Raw genomic sequence first — 15,031 nt, forward strand, 5'->3', positions numbered from 1 at the left:
GCAAAACTATGGCCGGGCCTGGGAAGGGGTGGAGGACTCACTGGCACTGTAGCCTCTATGCTGGGTGAATTAGTGATTAGGTTCTAATCTTCACAGTCCTCATGATTCTATTTTTGTAAGGCCAGCAGCTAAGAGTGGTTTTTACATTGTCAAAACAAAGACGAATACGCTACAGAGACAGTTCCAGGCCCAAATTCTAGAGTATCTGCTTTCTGGCTCCTTACAGAAAAAGTGGGTAAACTTCTTGATTAGAGACTCTAGGCAGAAGAATTCTAAGGTATTTAAAATTTTTACCTGGGAATGCGCTTGCTGGCGAGGGGGAGCCGGAGTGAAGCGAGTGTGCCCAGCGGCACTGGTACCACGCGATGCTGGATTGCCTAGGCTGGTGAGACGGAGCAAATCGGAATCCACCGAAAAAAATTCACCTCTGAAGGATCCAGTCTGGAAAGGGATGGCCGGGCTCTTCCTGGGCAGGGGTGCCCAAATGGATGAGGACGCTCTTTGCAGCCCTCGGCGGATCGCAAAGGAGCAGGGCTCCGGTCTTCTATGTGGGAAAGCATGGTTGTCACTCGTGGAGAAGCCAACGGAGCCCCTGCGGAGTTTTCTTTCCTTTTCTCTGCGGCGGGCAGAAGAAGCGCATTGCGCGGTTCGCCGGGCTGTCTGCAACTTTGGGAGCTGCGCCGCGTGGGTGCGGCCAGCCGATCGGCGCGTGCGCAGTGAGTTCTCAGCGCCTCCCACCGCGCAGGCTCGACGTTGGCCTCTGCGCCCCGTGCGAGTGCGCCCTTCTCGGTTCCCCTAGGTCGCGGGGCAGCCGGGGCAGAAGGGCTTGTTAATTATTTTGAGAGTTTGTTATGAACGTCATAACCCTTCGTCCTTAAATATTGCCGATACTTGACCTACGCAAGAGACAATGTCATGTGATTCAGCCTAATATCTCAGTATGTATCCCCTAAGAATAAGGGATTGTTCTGCATCAGGGTTTCTCAACCCGGCGCTATTGACATTTTGGGCAGGATGAGTTTTTGCTGTCTGTACCTGTAAGGTGGGGGTGACGGGGTGGGGTGGGGGTGTCCTGTGCTAAACAATCACTATTTAGCAGCATCCCTGGCCTTTACCCATTAGATGCCAGTAGCAACCCCCTCCCCCAGTTGTGACAACCAACGATGCCTCCAGACACTGCCAAACCCAAACGGTGTGGTTGGGGGGTTGAGGGAGGAGGGGTGGTGGTGAGGGTTGGGGGAAAAAGGAGAGGTGCAAAATTACCTCAATTGAGGACCACAGGATCACAATGCACATCATCATACTTAGGAAATGTAACATTGTTATATTACAATAATCTGCTATGTTTCATATTTGAATTTCCTCAATTGTCCCAAAATGTCCTTCTTTACCCTATAGTTTGTAAAATGTAAATCCGAGATTTTACAAGAATCACATAGTGCATCAATAAGAACCACATATTGCAGTTGTCAACTCTCTTTCGCTTCCTTCAATATAGAACAGTTCCCTAGCCTTTTTTGTTTGTTTCTCCTGGTATTGATATTTTTGAAAAGTCTAGCCCAGTGGTCTTCCAGAATATCCTTCAATCTGGGGATGTCAGATTGGTTCCTCATTATAAGATTCACGAGTAATATATATGTACACACAAACATATATGCAGGAATTCTACCTAGGTGATGTATCCAATTTTATCTATTTTCAAATGACTTTTTAGCTGTCATAACATTTAATTTAAAAAGCACCCCCCTGACCAGCGATTTGAAATATTTTTATCACATACATAAATTTCCACATTGTAATTGGGTCTAAGATATATTTTCTTTTTTTCCCCCCATTGATCTTATTGTCTACTTATGGGCTAATATTGTACTGTTTTTATTAGAGACTATATTTCAGTATCTGGTAGGGCTAGACTGCATCATTGCTGTTTTCTTAAGTGTTTTTTTTATGCTGGGTTATTTTTTCATGTTAACTATAGAATATAGCCCCATAAAAATACTTGCAAAAAAAAAAAACCTTCTGCATACCTTTTCAGTTTATGATGTTGCATTTTCCTTTTGAAAAGCAAGGTTTATTTTTTCTCTTGCGCAAGTTTCAGCTTTGTGTCTTTCAAGAAAGCATCATAAAGGTTTTTCACTTGTTAAGCGTATTCTTAGAGTATTTCTCTTTTTTGTTGGTATCGTAAGTGGGATTATCTCTTCCACTTTTCCTTATAGTAGCTAGATTCTTACATAAATGAAGGTGCTGATTTCTATGTCTAATTTTGTATCTTGCTACCATATTGAATCTCCTGTTGCTTCTAGGAGTTTCATGTTGATTGCATCTGCATCTCTTTTTACACTTTTATATAATTGCAGTGATTATCCATTTTGAAGTTCAAATTGCCCATCTTTGGCCATTTTTGGCTCCTTTGTTTATTTGACACAAGCTCGAATGTCTTGATAGCTTACTTGTTTTCGACACTGTAAGTTCCAGTCTCATATTGTACATTTACTGCCTCAGACCTAGAATCAGCCATTTCTCAAAGGTGTCCTTGTTGCTTCCAGTGAGAAAAGTATTTGGATGCTACAATCTGCACTTAAAGATGTTCATGGTTAAATGGCTTATCACTTCCCAGACTCTTCAACACAAGATCTAGGAGAGATGTAGTTTTTCAAAGAAAGATGAAAATAAATAATAAATTTGTGTTGATATTCCAATTCTAATGGAAGATTATAGTTTTTACTTATTTGATTTTATATTGCATCTTTTTCCCCCTATGCTGAAAATCATGGCTCCTAAATGATATTAACAGAATTATTTGCTTTTCTCCATAATATATATAATAGTTTCCAAAATCTACCAGTATTACAACTATTAGTAAAAATGTTAGATGTAGTTAAATACAATTAGGCTTATTTATCTCATGTTGTTTTAAAATCTAGGTTGCTTGCTGGGTGCAGTAGCTCATGCCTGTAATCCCAGCACTTTGGGAGGCTGAGGCAGGTGGATCACTCAAGGTCAGGAGTTCAAGGGCAGACTGGCCAATTGCACCACTGCACTGCAGCCTGGGTGACAGAGGGAGACTCCTTCAAAAAAAAAAAAAAAAAATCTAGGTTGCTCAATTAAAAAGAAAATTAAATCCAAAATCCAAAATGGAAAAGAACCTTAAATATATCTAACATTTTCTTTTTGAGTGGAATATCTAATTCATACATTTCATTATTTATTTAAATTATCAGTTTTGTTCCGAACACTCTTTAGCTGCATCTTGTCAATTCTAATGTCATGTTTTCATTTTTTCCTAGAAATTCTCGTTGTCAATTGATACTTCCCTTTGAGACAAGCTATGTTTAGTAGAAAATTTTTAAATTTCAAGATGGGGCTTTCTTATGTTTTGATTATAAATTTCTAGTTTTATCATATTATGGTGAATATTTGTATTATTTTTATGTGATTTATTGAGGCATACATGTCTGTATTGTAGAGCCAATTTTCATAAGTGTTTTTGTATTTTTTTGTCTAATTAAGAGAAATGTACTATAGTTTGCTATTATTAGTGTATTTCAATTTCTCTTTGAATCTCTTATAATTCCTACTGTATGAAAGTAGCTGCTGTGTTATTCACTGCATACCTTTTCATAAGTCTTTTATTTTCACTGGGAATTGTAGCCTTTAGGATTATAAGATGTTCTTTGTCTCAAAAATGGTTTTTGGTGTGAATTGTATTTTATTGAATTGCAAAATCTCAATTCTTTCTTTTTTTAATTTGCATTTTCTTAGTAGAACTTTACCCATCCTTCCTTTCATTGTTAGCATTTCTGAATTGTTGTGTTTTAGCTGGGTCTTTGTCTTTTACATACAGCATAGCGTTGGGTTTTCCTTTGAAATCAACCTATTTTTCTTTTTGTTTTAACACTGAGGTTGAGCCCTCTGTTGGCTGATATGTTTGGTCTCAATTATCTCCTGTATTATATTTACCTGTGTAATATGTAGCATATTTGATGGTGATACGTGCTATTGAGGAAAATGAAGGAGAAAGGGTGCATAAAAAATGCTGGGGAGAATATTCTATTTTAAATAGTGGTCAGGGAAGGCCTCACGGAGGAAGTGATTTTTGCACAAACACTTGAAATAGGCAAAGGAATGAATCATTTGGATAAATGAAGTAAGATTGTTCCTGACAGAGGACAACTAGGGCCAAGGCCCTGAGGCATAGAGTAGCTAGTGTGCTCTAAGGAACAGCAAGGGAGCTGGTGTGATCAAAGTTGGTAAGCAGGAGAATAGTAGGAGATAAGGCCAGAGGATCAGATAGGGCCCTGTCAGTAGGGAGCAGACAATCCCTCCTTCAAGAGGAATTTTGGTACCAGATGTTGAAATAATACATCTGCCATACCACAGTAATAAATTAATAACTCTGTGAGAACACATTAATAACCCTGGGAATTCCAGCCTAGGTAGGAGAGGAAACTAGGCTTGCGGGTATGATATTTTGGGTACAACTCAAATTATGCATGCAAGTAGCTTCATATTTGCTAACTTTGGGGGTTGGATTACTAAAGCACCTTTCCCAACCCGTACGATTGCAGCAATCCTTGAATGTTCTTCAAGTCTCTCATATTTCAGTTTGTAGTTCGTATCCTACCTCCAAACATATCAGATATAGATAACAACTGTAGCTTTTGGCTATTTATCTGAAGCTGTACATTTACAGAGGAAGAATTTTATTGCAACATTCATATTAATGAAAGGTATTTTGACTAATACATGTTCAAAAAGCATGAAAACACCAAAATTCTATACTCAGAAGCTTGATTAAGGGACAGAAAATGAGAGATTTTTTTGAATTTTTTTAAAAGTCAAGTATTTGTTTTAAAGGAGTTTTTTGTATTTTTTGTGTTGTTTTTCTTTTTATAGGAAACCTGTTTTGACAGAAAACTATATGGCAAATGTGTGCGTGTGTGTGTGTTTTGGGGAGGAATAGGGATGAATTCAGTCTGTAATCTAGAAAAACTGTATTCAGGATAGGAACAGAGAAGGGACAAACTTTATATGTATACACAGGATTACTTTTTCCTTTTCATGATGTGTTTTATTTGGAAGCATTTACATGTTCTCTTTCTCTTTTCCTCCTTTTTTTTTCTCCTTCACCTTTCTTTTTCTTAAGCTAAGCTGTCACAGTGAAATACTATGACTAAGCCACAACTCATATAGAAAACTGAACGGTGCATTGTAAAATAGGACACAAAACAAAAGACTTCATCTGAGAGCTGAGATCATCACGAGTACACAGACCCACTGCAGTAATTCAACAGCGTTTCTCAGAGCCCAGGACAATTTCTTCAATTCTTGATATCCTACTGCCCCCTGCTGTTCATGTGGAAGCACTGACTACAGAAATTAAAGTTTTCATAACATTGCACAGGTTTTAGTGCAATGTTAGCGTGCTATCAAAGAAAGTTAAGTAGTTCAAAGATTTAAACAGAGTAATTTAATGAATTGCTTTCTAAAAGGCTGAATATCAAAGAAATTACAAAGCAACTTTCTGTACTCTCTAATATGTTGAAGAGAACTCTAATCCAGTTATTTGGCTAATGAATCCGGTTTCCTTTTTAAGTTTCTGAGGGGAGCAGAGCAGAAGGCAATTGAGGTAGCTTAGAGATAAATTAGTGAAGAGAGAGCAGGGAGTAGATGGAGAAAATGAAAGGCAAAATGTGCAAGAAGGAGGGGGTAATGAATAATTTACATCCTCGAGGGTAAAGCAGTTCAGTCCTGAACAGATCGTTTACATTCCTCAGGGGGGTCGGGCAGAAATGGGCTCCACGGAAAAGCCTGGATGGGCCATTTGTGAGCCTCAGCTCTTCTGCCTCCTGCTCCTGGATTTGATCATGGAAACCCCTCAGGGCCGTTAGGATGAGTTGGGGCCTCTGAAGCAGAGCAGGGGCACATCTTCTTTGGAGCTGATTTCCTGGCCTTCTCTGCAATTTGTAAAGAGCTCAGGGGCTGTCTCCTAGATGTAAGTCAGCCCATGTGCAAATGCATATGTGTGAGCATGCGAGTAGGATGTTATATGTTCCGCGTTTTAGACTCTGAGGGCTGCTAGTTCCTGCATGGCAGACCTTCCCCTTGGGATTAACTAATAAGGTGCCAGCGTTCCCTGTCACTCAGTAAAAGTAGTTAGAAGCTTGGGGCCTTGCTTCAGCATTTGTTTTTTTTGCTGGGACTCTTTCTCCATGAGGAACACGACTGGAGAAGAAACGTTCAATATTTAGAAAATTAAATGTGTCCATGTTATGATAGATGTAGAAATCCAGTCCAAACTGTTCGTGAAAGATGTAGTTTTTGCTATAAGTACTATAGGAGTGTCACTTCTAAAACTTCCACAGTTCCTACTTCAAAGGCACAATGATGGATTTTAAAAAATAAAACTTTGAGAAACCATTTACATGGTTTATTTCAGGTAACAATTAATAACCTGATTCCTTAATGCATGGGGCTGTTATGTTCATAGCATTGCTTTTAGTGCTATCATTTCCTATTTCTCTTGTATGACATATTGTATTAGTCCGTTTTCATGCTGCTAATAAAGACATACCTGAGACTGGGCAATTTACAAAAGAGGTTTAATTGGACTTAAACTTCCACGTGTCAGGGGAAGCTTTACAATCATGACAGAAGGCAAGGAAGAGCAAGTCATGTCTTACATGGATGGCAGCAAGCAAAGAGAGAGAATTTGTGCAGGGGAATTCCTCTTTTTAAAACCATCGGATCTCATGAAACTTTTTCACTATCATGAGAACAGCACGGAAAAGACTTGCCCCCGTGATTCAATTACCTCCCACCAGGTCCCTCCCACAACACGTGAGAATTAAAGATGAGATTTGGGTGGGGATACAGCCAAACCATATCATTCCTCCCCTGGCTCCTTCCAAATCTCATGTCCTCACATTTCAAAATCAATCATGCCTTTTCAACAGTCCCCCAAAGTCTTAACTCATTTCAGCATTCGCTCAAAAGTCCACATCTGATACAAGGCAAGTCCCTTCTGCCTATGAGCCTGTAAAATCAAAAGCAAGTTAGTTACTTTCTGGATACAATGTGGGTACAGGCATTGGGTAGCCATTCCAAATGGGAGACATTGGCCAAAACAAAGTTTCTACAGGCCCTGGGCAAGTCCGAAATCCAGCAGGACAGTCAAATCTTAAAGCTCCAAAATGCTCTCTTTTCACTCCATGCCTCACACCCAGGTCATTCTCATGTAAGAGGTGGGTTCCCATGGTCTTGGGCAGCTTCGCCCCTGTGGCTTTGCAGGGTACAGCACTCCTCCTGGCTGTTTTCATGGGCTGGCCTTGAGTGTCTATGGTTTTTCCAGGCACACTGCACAAGCTGTTGGTGGATCCACCATTCTGGGGTCTGGAGGATGATGGTCGTCTTCTCTAGGCGATGCCTCAGTAGGGACTCTGTATGGGGCCTCTGACCCCACATTTCACTTCTACACTGCCCTAGCAGAGGTTTTCCATGAGGGCCCCACCCCTGCAGCAAACTTTTCCTGGGCATCCAGACATTTCCATACATCTTCTAAAATCTAGGCCGAGGTTCCCAAACCTCAATTCTTGACTTGTATGTACCCACAGGCTTAACACCACATGGAAGCTGCCCAGGCTTGGGGCTTGCACCCTCTGAAGAAACAGCCTGAGCTGTACCTTGGCTCCTATTAGTCACCGCTGGAGTGCTTGGGACCCAGGGCACCAAGTCCCTAGGCGGCACACAGCATGGGGACCCTGGGCCCGGCCCGGGTAACCATTTTCTCCTAGGCCTTCTGGCCTGTGATGGGAGGGACTGCCATAAAGACCTCTGACATGCCCTGGAGACACCTTTCCCATTGTCTTGGGGATTAACATTCAGCACCTCGTGACTTATGCAAATTTCTGCAGCCAGTTTGAATTTCTCCTCGGAAAATGGGTTTTTCTTTTCTATCACATTGTCAAGCTGCAAATTTTCCAAACTTTTTATGCTCTGCTTCCCTTATAAACTGAATGCCTTTAATAGCACTGAAGTCACATCTTAAATGCCTTGCTGCTTAGAAATTTCTTCTGCCAGATACCCTAAATCATCTCTCTCAAGTTCAAAGTTCCACAGATCTCTAGGGCAGGAGCAAAATGCTGCCAGTCTCTTTGCTAAAACATAACAAGAGTCACCTTTGCTCCAGTTCCCAACAAGTTCCTCATCTCCATCTGAGACCACCTCAGCTTGGACCTTATTATCTATGTTGCTATCAGGCCTTTGGTCAAAGCCATTCAACAAGTCTTTAGGAAGTTCCAAAGTGTCCTACATTTTCCTGTCTTCCTATGAGCCCTCCAAACTGTTCTAACCTTTACCTGTTACCCAGTTCCAAAGTTGCTTCCACATTTTTGGGTGTCTTTTCCTCAACACCCCACTCTACTGGTATAAATTTACTGTATTAGTCCATTTTTCATGCTGCTGATAAAGACATACCTGAGACTGGGCAGTTTCCAAAAGAAAAGGGTTTAAAATGGATTAGTTCCATGTGGCTGGGGAAGCCTGGGGAATTCCTCTTTTTAAAACCATCAGGTCTCCTGAAACTTACCATCACGAGAACAGCACGGGAAAGACTTGCCCCCATGATTCAGTTACTTCCCACTGGGTCCCTCCGACAACACGTGGGAATTCAAGATGAGATTTGGGTGGGGGCACAGCCAAACCATATCACTTATTAATACTTATTTTCTCAGAGTTATATTCTCCATTTGGGCAGTGCTAAAGATGTGAAGAAACACAGGGCAGGCTGTGTCTTTAAGACTTTTATAGTAATTTAGAAAAATGTAGAACCATAACATGATAATCATGGTAAGAGTGAGGTGGGGCCAAGAGTAAGAAAATCTCCCCATTATCCTTTATTCCATCAGGTTATCCTATCCCCTCCCCCCCAATCCCATCCACATCCCCTCCCATTTCTCCCTTCTACTCTTTACTATTTCATTTTATTTGTATTGATATTTAAATTTCAAATCAGGAATACTGGCTATTCTGTTTATGTAATTTTGCTCAATCAATAGTACAATGTTTGTATATAGTTGCAATAAATCTCCGTTATGAACACCAACACACTTACTAATTGCCTAGCATTATGCTGCTCCTATGTAAAACAGATGTACATTTGATTTCAGGAAAGGAGAAGAGTGAAGTTGGAGGGAAATTATGTAGACCTATAGGAAGAATTAGAAATATTTGTTTGTATTCAGACTCTTAGGGGCGATGAGAAAGTTCGTTAGTGAAAAAAGCTAGAACACAAAATTCACCTTGTAAGTACCTGCAGAAATATTTCTCTTTAATGGTTTTCTTATGTTGCTAGGCAGGATCAACTTTTAACATTTCCCTTTGTGTAGTTCCTTGTCAGATCTGTGTACATGCACCTACCAAAGATAGGGTGGGAATTTGCATTTTTTTATCAATCCTGGAGAGCAGATACATTTAGAAAAAGAAATTTAAACTTACTTTTTTTTTTAGAATCAAGAACTAACTTACCAGTGTTTCGCTGTACAAAATTTACAGTTAATTGAAACTTGGTTTTGCCTTCTGAACTGTTTGCAACCCAAATTGTCTGCTCTTATTTGTTTTACTTAAATTGTATTGAATACTAATATCTAACAAAGTTGTAGCCCTAAGTGGTTCCAAAATTTCATTAAGTTACTGAGAAGTGGATCTTCTCTGCAAGTGTATTGTGGTATATACTATAAAGCTGTATTTATATTCTCTTTTCTTCCCCTTCTACGGTTCCAGGGACTCTTCATAGAAAGTTTGGAACTATTTTCTGTTACGTGGTAGTGGTAGAATTCGGATGGAAGAAGTTCACAGGGTTAAAAAAATAAATTGTTGATAATAACAAAATAGTTTCAAGGCTTCTTTTAATTCTCATATTTTATGATTTTCCTTCACATCAGACATTGCATAAAGTATGTTAAAAAAAGGTCCCAACTTTTGAGTTTCATTTCAATTAGACAGTAGTTTACTGTCTTAATTCAATCACTAGGAAGTATTTTGTGAGTGTTTCATTGCATAGGGTGCTGGAATAAATGCTGATTAGACAGAACTGCACAGATTATGTTCCTGTCCTCTGGTTATTTATAATAGAATGTGAGATGGAAATTTAAAAAAGGTCAAAACACAGAATTAGAGGAAAAGGTGAGTAAAGTATTTAGCATTTTACTTCGATTTCAGTAAAATGTCTCTTGGGAGCCTTGGGGGCAGGATAGAATGATTAAAAATGTTCAAAGAACAAACCTTCATCTCAAAGTATCCACCTGAAAAGTTGGAATTCCTAAGTGTAGACCTCCTCTAAGATACAGCAAAGAATCAGCCTTTCTCTATCCCCAGACCCCCTACGTCTTGTTTAAGCCCTGGATCATCTCGGTTTGGATTGCGGAAAACCAATGGGAATTGTTAGAGCTCCTCCTTATTGATCTTCCTTGCCCAGCCAGATAGATAATATGGTTGAGATTTAGAAGAAAAAAGAAGGTCCAAGTGACTGAAAAGAAAAATAAGTGTGTTACTGAGATGCTGAAAATATATGATTAAATAGCCCAAATATACATCACAAATAATTTATGTATCTTTTAAGTTGGTCAGTATGAGGTTTGTATTTAAATTGCATCTCTCCTCAATTCAAATTGCCTTAGGCTTTTGGGTATTTAAAAATATTTTGTATTCATGAACACTTCTTTTATAATTGATGTGGATGTTTGCTTATAGCCCAAGTCTAATTTGTAAGCTGGGAAGTTCATTTATTTATTCATTTCACATCTATTATATATTTACTATGAGCCAAATATGATGGCATGATGGTAGGGATTTTTTTTTTGTTTTGTTTTGTTTTGGAGACGGAATTTTGCTCTTGTTGCCCAGGCTGGAGTGCAATGGTGTGATCTTGGCTCACTGCAACCTCCCCCTCCTGGAGTCAAGCGATTCTCCTGCCTCAGCCTCCTGAGTAGCTGGAATTACAGGCATGTGCCACCATGCCCGGCTAATTTTGTATTTTTAGTAGAGATGGGGTTTCTCCGTCAGGCTGACGGATTTGGTCAGGCTGGTCTTGAACTCCTGACCTCAGGTGATCCGCCTGCCTCAGCCTCCCAAAGTGCTGGGATTACAGGTGTGAGCTACTGCGCCAGGCCTGGGATAGGTTTTTAAGTTAATTTGAAAGCTTACTTACATTATCATGAGCTCTATTTACCTAAATTCCGGGAAATTCTGTGTGTGGGACAAAGCAGGGTCCCACCAAGTGGCCCTGCTACACTGTTGTAGCACTTACTGCATTTTTCTTTTTTGACATTAATTTTGTCAGCTGGAATGAGAGCAGAGTGTAGTCTGGATCGATCTGATTGTTACTGTGTCCTCAGCACCTAACACAAAACCTACAACACAATAGAAACCCAAAAAGAGTGGCTTGGATGAATAAAGCATCATGTACACATGCATTGCTCTATCTAAGGGCATTTTTATTCTCAATGGGTGTTAAGCCCATTTCACACTCTGGCATATCATCTCTAGGAAAAGGCAAAACCCCTCTTATCTTAATATCTTCCATGACTTGAGTGAATATTGAGCTGAAGCACTTTCACATCACAGTGAAATCTGATTCAAGCCATTTTTGTAATAATTAGACCTTAAGGTTTAGATTGAGTTATTTGGGTGGTATGTATGAGAACAACTGTTTTATACTATTCTTAAGAATATTTTTCAATTTCCTAGTAGGTAAAATCAGGCTTTGGAGAAGCAGTTCTTGCCTGGAGAGGCTGATGAGGGGTTCTCTGAGAAACCTTCCTAGCTATCCAGCATTAATTGCTTTCCATGTATTCAGTGGGTTTATGTCCACATAAATACATTTTATGAGTACTTTGAGAATGAAACAGTGCTGAACGGAGACAGCAGTCATATGCAGCCAGAATTTATGTGAAATTACTGATCATTCTCATTTAGGATGGGAGTAAATGATGGTACTTTGGAGTGAAATTTCTGGTTCTGTCCTTATAGCTCATACAGGATTGTCATTTACTGTTGAGTGGATTGTGAATTGCACAAAAAAACACATCTAAAGTGTATACTACTTATAGACATTATAAATTTGCTTATTTATTAAGATAATTTTATGAGCAGTAAAGTGTCTTGTTTTAATAAAATCAATATATCATGGCCAATTTTATTACAGATGGAATAACATTTGATGAAGAGGTACGTCGTTTTTTTATTTTGTTTTGTTATGTTTTTGAGACGGAGTCTCACTCTGTTGCCAGTCTGGAGTGCAGTGGCATGATCTTGGCTCACCGCAACCTCTGACTCCCGGGTTCAAGCAGTTCTCCTGCCTCAGCCTCCCGAGTAGCTGGGATTACAGGTGTGTGCCACCACACCTGGTTAATTTTTGTATTTTTAGTAGAGACAGGGTTTTACCATGTTGTCCAGGATGGTCTCTATTTCCTGACCTCGTGATCCACCTGCCTTGGCCTCCCAAAGTGCTGGGATTGCAGGCGTGAGCCATCGCACCTGGCTGTTGTCTTTAAAATTTGTACAAAGGCTGTATATGGACTTGTGCTGGCCTGAACTTGGACAAGTTACATAACTCCTTTGGCTTTCATAGGGAGATATTAATACCTACCTTGCTAAATTGGTTATAAATATTAGATGTGTGTGGCACACAGTCAGTGTTCAATAAATACTTTTGAATGACTATTAAAGCACTAAGCATAATGTCTGTGATAAAGATTTGGTAAATTGTGGCCCATTTTTGCCCTGGATGAGGGAAATTTTAGATTAATAGTATATGTGTAAATATGTGCCTTTGAAGATTCTTAAGTGTTTCATATTTTGCACTTAATTACTGCATGGTACTACCTAAAATGTTCCTAATATAATGTTTGGGATCCTTCTTTAATTTCCTGAGGAGTACACATCCAGTATAAAGGAAATTGTGACTGTGTGACACATTGAAAGGAAAAATTAGTGACTCATAGTTGAGCTTATTTTGGAATCCTAAAATATTGGAATCCTAGGTTTGGAAGGAAACATTTAATCCAAACTACCATCAGTTACTTGAATTTCACTTTATTTATCAGATATATATTGATCAGTTATTATACGTTGGAACTGTGCTATGCGTGAGGACTACAAAGATAAATGAGATATTCTTGTTGAGAAGTTGCAGATCTTTGCGTGAACATTTCCAGGGACAATTCACAATTACTAACCTTATTTTTAGGAATCTCTTTTATGACAATTCAAAATTTATCTTTCTCTATCTTTCATTTATTGGCTTAGCTTTTCTATTTAGGGTACAAAGAAGTAAACATAATTATTTTTTAGAAAAATCTTTCTTATACATGAACGAAATTGAGTTTCTTCTGAGACATCTGTTCTTCAACAGAAACATCACTGCATTACTCTGCTGTTCCTCAAGCCTCTTCACCATTTTGCTCACTCCTCTGAATACCTTCCAGGTTGTCTGCTAAGATGTGGAACATACACATACCAGGGTATCCAGGCTCCAGCCATAGATCAGCCATCACAGAACAATTTCTTTCGCATATCAGATACTGTCTTTCAAATCTGTGGCATGACTTATACTCATAACTGTGTGACCAATATGTACTATAAACTGTCTCATCCCTATTGTTATTTAAAAAGAATATAGATGATCTCTCTAATTCCTTAAGGAGCTTTTCATATACTGTTCCAACCATCAAAATGATAATAATGAGGGCAACCTTGCTAGAGCTCTAGGTTATTGAATTACTATTTGGAAGTCATTTTTGGTCCAGTTAATTAAAGCCACTGTATTTATATAATTTACGACAGGTAGGTGGTAGGTAGCTAAGGAAGGACTTCTATAGCTTTGCAGATCTGTTTTCTATAAATTGCTGTCTCACTTAAACAATTTTTTTCAATAAACAATGTGATAAGTAATTCTACTTATAACTCTAAGCACTTACTAAAATACCTTAATATCTGTTCACTTTTTATTTTAGCTATCAAATGCATGAAATGCCTCTTTGTACCAAGTGTACTCTGACTCAGCACTTGGGACAAGTGCCCTGCCTACCAGAACAGTAGAAGAAGACAGTTCTAACTCAGTGACAATTTATAGCTGTGCACACCGCTATGCTTTGCTACTTACAGAAGAAGGAAAGGACAAACAGGTGTAGTGATGAATTGGAAGATGGAGACAGGGAAGAGACCTCTGTCTGTATGAAGGGTGAATGTTTGGAAGCAGTGGGAGAGGTAGACCTGGATAGATGGTATGTTAGTTTCTTAGGGCTGCTATGCCAAATTATCACAAACTTTGTGGCTGAAAACAATAGAAATTTGCTCTTCCATAGTCAGGAGGCCAGAAGTTTGAAATCAAGGTTTTGACCTGGCCATGCTACCTATCAAGACTCTGGAGAAGAATCTTCCTTTGTCTCTTTCTATCTTTGGTGGCTTTTGGCAATCCTTGGCATTCTTTGGCTTTTATATGCAGCCCTCCAATCTCTGCCATTGTCTTCACATGACCTTCCTTCCTGTGCCTCCTCTGTATCTTTGTGTCCAAATCTCTCTCTCTCTCTCTTTTTTTTTTCTTCAATAAAGACACTAGTCCTGAGATTAGGGCCTGACTTAATCTGGTATGACCTCACTTTTACTTGATGACATCTGCAAAAACCGTATTTCCAGAGAAGCTCACGTTTACAGGTCTGGGTAATTTAGTCTGTTTGTGCTGACATAACAAAATACCACAGACTCAGTAATTCATAAAGACCAGAAATTTATTTCTCATAGTTCTAGAGGCTGTGAAGTCCAAGATCAAGGCACCAGCAGGTTTTTTGTCCAGTGATGGTCCAGTCTCTGCATCCAAGGTGGCGCCTGGAATGCTGCATCCTCTAGAGAGGATGATTGCTGTGTCTTCACACAGCAGAAGACAAAATGGCAAAAAAGGATGAACTCTCTCCATCAAGCCCTTTTATAAGAGCAACTAATCTCATTCACGAGGGAGGAGCTCTCATGCCTAATC

The 15,031-nt window shown here is 39.4% G+C and overlaps 1 long non-coding RNA gene across 1 annotated transcript in view; it reads left to right on the forward strand.

Moving 5' to 3' along the window:
* Positions 1-743: 743 nt before the first annotated feature.
* Positions 744-15,031, forward strand: part of LOC101177840 — a 127,443-nt gene continuing 113,155 nt past the window's right edge. Inside the window, exon 1 of the long non-coding RNA XR_004027595.1 lies at positions 744-938. This is a non-coding gene — a long non-coding RNA (uncharacterized LOC101177840). The remainder of the gene's footprint in view (positions 939-15,031) is intronic.

This window comes from Nomascus leucogenys, chromosome 21, assembly GCF_006542625.1.
Source record: "Nomascus leucogenys isolate Asia chromosome 21, Asia_NLE_v1, whole genome shotgun sequence".
Lineage (NCBI taxonomy): Eukaryota > Metazoa > Chordata > Mammalia > Primates > Hylobatidae > Nomascus > Nomascus leucogenys.